Source organism: Neophocaena asiaeorientalis, unplaced genomic scaffold (assembly GCF_003031525.2).
Source record: "Neophocaena asiaeorientalis asiaeorientalis breed wild unplaced genomic scaffold, Neophocaena_asiaeorientalis_V1.1 scaffold165, whole genome shotgun sequence".
NCBI classification, from domain to species: Eukaryota; Metazoa; Chordata; class Mammalia; order Artiodactyla; family Phocoenidae; genus Neophocaena; species Neophocaena asiaeorientalis.
Window position 1 is genome coordinate 1,202,568 of NW_020173918.1, and position 6,254 is coordinate 1,208,821.

The window sequence follows — 6,254 nt, forward strand, 5'->3', positions numbered from 1 at the left end:
CTATAATAGAATTGACAAACTCTTTTTCTAAAGGGCCGGTATATATGCTAGATTTTATCATCTCTGTCACAACTATTCAGCTCTGCCTTTGTAACAGAAAAGCAGCCATAGAGATATTGGTGTGTTCTAATAAAACTTTATTTACAGATGCTAAAAGTTGAATTTCATTTCATGTGTCATGAAACATTCTCCTTTTGGTCTTTTTTTCTTCAATTATTTAAAAGTGTAAAAACCAGGGCTTCCCTGGTGGCGCAGTGGTTGAGAGTCTGCCTGCCGATGCAGGCCACACGGGTTCGTGCCCCGGTCCGAGAAGATCCCACATGCCGTGGAGCGGCTGGGCCCGGGAGCCATGGCCGCTGAGCCTGCGCGTCCGGAGCCTGTGCTCCACGGCGGGAGAGGTCACATTGGTGAGAGGCCCGCGTACCGCAAAAATAAAATAAAATAAAAAAATAAAAGTGTAAAAACCAGTCTTAATTCATGGGCTTTAAAAATAAGAACAACAACAGGCCAGATTTGGCCCATGGGCTACTGTCTGCCAGCTGCCTGGTCTCTAAGACTAATAAATGCCAAGAACTGTGGCGGGACTGGACACAGGTTCTTTGGGTTAGTTAGTTAGTTAGTTTATTTAATAAGAAGGCATGTGATCTCTTTAATGAGCTCTACAAAATTACTTATTAAAAGAGCTCTGTCTCCTGGGTTTTTAGATCTTACCAACTGCCCTGATTTCAGAAATATCTGAATATCAGAAAAAAATGGAAAAAGAAGATATATATGGACATCTGATTCCTTGCAGTTCTTTATTTTTCCTTCCAAATTAACCAGAAATGCAGGAGAAATTGGCAGACAATAACTTTCTTTTGTTCAAATGGTCTCATCCAACTTATTTTGGTCTCAAGAAAGACTATTTCTGGGTACTCTAATATCCCCCAAATTAGAGAACTGTTCGTAGTCTGACTGTGCTTTATAGGTTACTTGTTTAGAACTGATAGTCTGAGCTGAATTTTTAAACACAGATTTTACTTAGAAAAGTCCAAAATATTAATTAACAAGCTTTTTATGTATAATTTTCATGATTACAGTAATCATCTGGATAATATTGAGCAAGCCATTATCCTTACATCCTTACACCCATTGTTATAAATACCATCACGTGATAGGCTTTTTAGAAAACCATAACCTTTTTCTTTTAGAATAATTTTATATTTACAGAAGAGTCACAAAGACTCTTTTTACTCTTTTATTTACAGGGAGTTCCCATATTACTCTCAGCCAGTTTCCACCAATGTTAACATTTTATGTTACTGTATTGCGGCTGCCAAAATAAGAAACCAACATTGGTATAATGCACTACTATTAACTAAACTCTAGACTTTCTGTTTTCACTTGTGCTAGTCTTTTGACATAAAATCAGAGTAAGGTGTTTACAACTGGGCTACCATTTTATAATAAAGCAGGCATAAAAATTAGTAATTAATTTAGTCTCTAGTTACATTAAAAGTAGATTACAATCACAGGATATGTCTTTTTAACTATTCTTTCTCCCTCTCAAGTATTTTAGTAAATTCATAAGAAAGAAGTCACGTCAAGATTATTTTATTATTAAAAAATTCTGATTGGTTCTTTAGATATTTGAGAGTATTTAATATGTAATATGGAATGGAAAATAAAAAGGGCAACTGTTTTATTTTATTTTTAATTAATTAATTTTATTTTTGGCTGTGTTGGGTCCTCGCTGCTGCGCTCGGGCTTTCCCTAGTTGCGGCGAGCGGGGTCTACCCCTCGTTGCGGTGCGCGGGCTTCTCATTGTCATGGCTTCTCTGGTTGCGGAGCACGAGCTCCAGGTGTGCAGTCCCCAGTAGCCGTGGCACATGGGCCCAGCAGTTGTGGCTCGCGGGCTCTAGAGCGCAGGCTCAGTAGTTGTGGTGCATGGGCCCAGTTGCTCCGCAGCATGCGGGATCCTCCCAGACCAGGGCTCGAACCTGTGTCCCCTGCATTGGCAGGTGGACTCTCAACCACTGCACCACCAGGGAAGTCCCTGTTTTATTTTTAAAAGCCAACAAAGTCTAAAACCAGTGCATTTGTGACTTCCTAATAACATCATCTGTTTTACTTCTGTTAAATCTGTAGCTGCTACAGTTTTACCATATTTGGTAAATAAAAGAAAACTAAAAAGGAAACTATCTTGCTTTAAACTAGTTCCTTTTTTTAAAACTTTTTTTTCCAATAGTAAAATAGATGCTTATTAATTCCCATCTTACACACTAATTTATCTTCTGCATTTTGTTGATTTAAACATCCAGTTTTCTTATTCTATTTAAACACACACACACACACACACACACACCTTACTAAAGGACTCAGCTTGCCTCCTTCCTTGTTCTTTACCTGACACATCAGCACTGTGTACTGGTTCTTTTTCTCTCCTAATTTCAAGGTCCACTTTACCTCAGTTTAGGCTTAATTCTCAGCACAGGTGTTGTCTCCTTAACAGCAATGAACTCCTGAATGGAAGATTTACCTATCATTCAGGTAGCACAGGGACTTGCTTTTCTCTTTTGTTTATGGATTAGCAATCCATTCCCTAATACTTAAAGGATTAGATGCAGTCCTTTCAAATGAAACAGATTGATTAACCCTGTGAAGTACTAAGACCTGAGATCAAGGTGCACTGTGTGTATTTGGGGTTACCATGTATACTGTGTTAGTGGGGTTTGCAATTGTCCACTTTATGTGTGGAGATGGGGGAGATGGGTCTTTACCATGGATAGATGACATCCCACAACTTTATAACTGAGAAAGATGATATTCTGCCTTATTTGCCATCAAATCTTTTCCCTAAGCCTCTAACATGCAAAATCATTTTTGCTTTTTACCTACATTCCTTCCTCTGAATAGCTTCGGGGTATGGTTTTTCAGTCAACACCCAAAGGCCAGAACATTCTCTTGAGTTCTCCCACACAAAGCAGATTTTCTCCACCTTCTTACTGATGCCTGATATTCCTTTAATAAGCGACAAAATGTTTTAGTGCTTAATTGAAAGACAAAGGATGGAGCTGGAGTCATTTAGAAAGCCTGGTTCAAGGGGCAAGCAGCAAGCAGAATTGGTGAAGGGTTCTGAGCAGGGACAATGAAAAGCTCAGGAGGAAAGGGAAGAAATAGAAGGAGCAAAAGTGTCACAAAGAATTGCAAATTGTTCAGTTAAAAAAAACTATATGCAGAGAGATAAAAAACATGGCTGTTAAATCTGGGTAGAGGGTATACAGGCTTTCACAGTACTAGTCTTTCCATTTTCATGTATAGTTGAAATTTTTCAAAATAAAAAGAGCATGAGAAATCTGTGGACAGGCCATATACGTGTGTTTGAAAGATTTCTTTCAAAAATATTGGGAGGTATTCAAATACAATGTGAACATAAAATTACAACTGCAAAGTTTTGATTAAATGTTCATAGTCATACCTAATGGAATGCAGATCATACTGAGATAAGGACTTACCGAATTGTTCACTTGAATTATTTTTCCAGGTACCTTGGCATTTATTTTAACTAAGGGAAAAAGGGTACAATGTCTTCATGCAATACATATTTGTTTCTTTAAATAACATTTGTGAAAAATAGCAGAAAGAATTAAGGAATGCTGCACTGGATACCCATTCAAACGCCAATGTTTTGGGTTTTGATAGTTACAGAAATGTTTCACACTTTTTGAAATATTGAATACTACAGTAGTCAATACTAGAGCATGCCTTTGGTGGGCATAGAAATGCAGTTTAGAAAAGGAAAAAAAAATCATACAGGAACTACTCAATTTCTTTAAAATCACCGAGCAAGGAAAGCAACATTGAACTCCACATACTAATTTTGCACAACTTGTGTGTAGTACCTTGGCTTCAATCCAAGAGCAAAAGCTAAGACTCTCCCCTATTTTGGGTGAACAAGTGAATGGTAAACTTAGATGACTTTTCCCTCGGGATTTTACCTGGGAGTAACCTTTAAAATTTTTTATCTGAAAGAAGGCAGGTTTGGCACTTTTATACTTATATCACCACCGTTGACATTTCTTGGATCACAGGAAGATTTTTTTTTTTTTTTTTTACATCTGATACATACAGTACAGCTTGGAGCTCCTGCTATGCTAGTCTCAGAGATCTTCAGCTTATTTTGTGCATCAATTTATGTAATAATCTCATTCATATTGGTCTCTAATATCATTACTCCCATCACCATTTCTATTCCTGTCTACATGGAAAATTAAAACCAGTTCACAGACACTTTCAAAAACACTTATCTAATGTTTCCAAAATACTTGAATTAGATCTAAAATGCCAAGTTTACTCTCTGAAGAATCCACATGGAAGACAAAATATAATGTTATATAATGTCTACATGTCAGTTTGTCATTAGATCCTACAATTAATAATCCTCCTTCTAGGAAATTACATTTTCATCTCTCTTAGGTACCAAATGGACAGTCTCCTGATGATTCGCTGTTGCGTATCTTTACCATAGGGCTGGTAGAACTTGGAAAGTTCCCATGTGTATGATTAGGCCACTCAAGCTGGCTGTTCTCTCGCTCTCTGTACATTCCCTGCTCCACCGGCGCCTGCTTCACCTACACCCTACTCGCATGACCAGCTAGTGACTGTTCTTATCTTAAATCAGAACATCTACACCTTGATAGTTTATCAAAGGGGCAATGAGAGGTATGTCCCTCTGCTAGTTTCCCCGGTAACTGGTAAGCCAACCCTAAGTCAATTCCCCCTGTAACTGGTAACCTCTCTCTTCCCCCGGGAAAGAAGACTACTGCCAAGTCCTGCCCACCGTCCGCCACACACAGTTGGGGTGTCATTCCAGCACCGTGTGAGATCCCCCTACCCATTAACCACTGATGCCTCTGTCGCTGACTCTCGGCTCCTTCTCAAGGATGGGCAAGTACAGGGTTTGTAGGCCTGCAGGGTGCAGCCCAGCACCATGGGTGCTGAAAATGAGGATCGCCTTTATCTCGCCTGGGCTGAGCAGGGCTGGTCCTGCGGATGCTGAGAGCCAGGGGCTGAGGCAGGCTAGAGAGCCTCTCCTGGGGACTGTGCTGGCCATCCTTTCCCCTATTTGAATTTCTTAGTTACCTTTTGTTTGTTATTGCTATGGGCTTTTCTTGTTTGTTTACTTTTTTTTTTTTTTTTGCCTCACCACACAGCTTGCATTTTAGTTCCTGGACCAGGGATCGAACCCCAGCCCCCAGCAGTGAAAGTGCAGAGTCCTAACCACTGGACCACCAGGGAATTCCCATTTGTTTACTTCTTATTTTGAACATTTTCATACAAATAGGAGTGGGGATAATAAATGGGTATAGAATGGATAAAAGTGTATATAATGAAACACCACCTACTTTCAACAGTTACCAACATTTTCCCAGTCTTGGTCCATGTATTCCTCACACTCTATTTTTTATTTATCTGGAGTAGTTTAAAGTAAATCTAGATATCTGTGGGGGGAGGGGGGCGGGGAGGTGGGAGGGAGGTCCAAGAGGGAGGGGATATAGGTATACATATAGCTGAGCCACTTCACTATACAGCAGAAACTAACACAATATTCTGGAGCAATTATACTCCAATAAAAATAAATAAATAAAAATTAAAAAAAATCTAGATAGATATTATATGATCTCACGTATAATGCGCCACCAGGGAAGCCCAAGATAAGGACTTTTTATTTTTAACCTACCAACAGTGTCATCATCACACCCAACAGAATTTATAACGATTCCTTATAGCATATAATATTTTAAAGTATTAGAGTCTCCAATAATTCTTAAAATAATTTTGGTTGACTTTCGTGATATTCTTTTTTTTTTTTTTTTTTTAAAAAAAACTTAATTTGCCTTCTGAAAACTTAACTAATACAATATTGAGGAAATATTTATCTTCCTATACACTGAATGTTTGTAGCCCCCCCCAAATTCATATGTTGAAACCTAACCCCCAACATGATGATATTTGGAGGTGGGGGCCTTTGGGAGGTGATTAAGTCATGAGGGTGGAGCCCTCATTAATGGGATTAGTGCCCTTATAAAAGAAATTTTTAAAAAAAGAGACACGGGCTTCCCTGGTGGCGCAGTGGTTGGGAGTCTGCCTGCCGGTGCAGGGGACACGGGTTCGTGACCTGGTCCGGGGGGATCCCACATGCCGCGGAGCGGCTGGGCCCGTGAGCCGTGGCCGCTGGGCCTGCGCGTCCGGAGCCTGTGCTCTGCAGCGGGAGA

At 39.6% G+C, this 6,254-nt stretch overlaps 1 pseudogene; it reads right to left on the minus strand.

Annotated features, from left to right (window-relative positions):
- Nucleotides 1-4,000: 4,000 nt before the first annotated feature.
- LOC112404114 (AP-3 complex subunit sigma-1 pseudogene) lies at nt 4,001-4,533 on the minus strand (annotated as a pseudogene).
- Between the last annotated feature and the right edge of the window lie 1,721 nt (nt 4,534-6,254).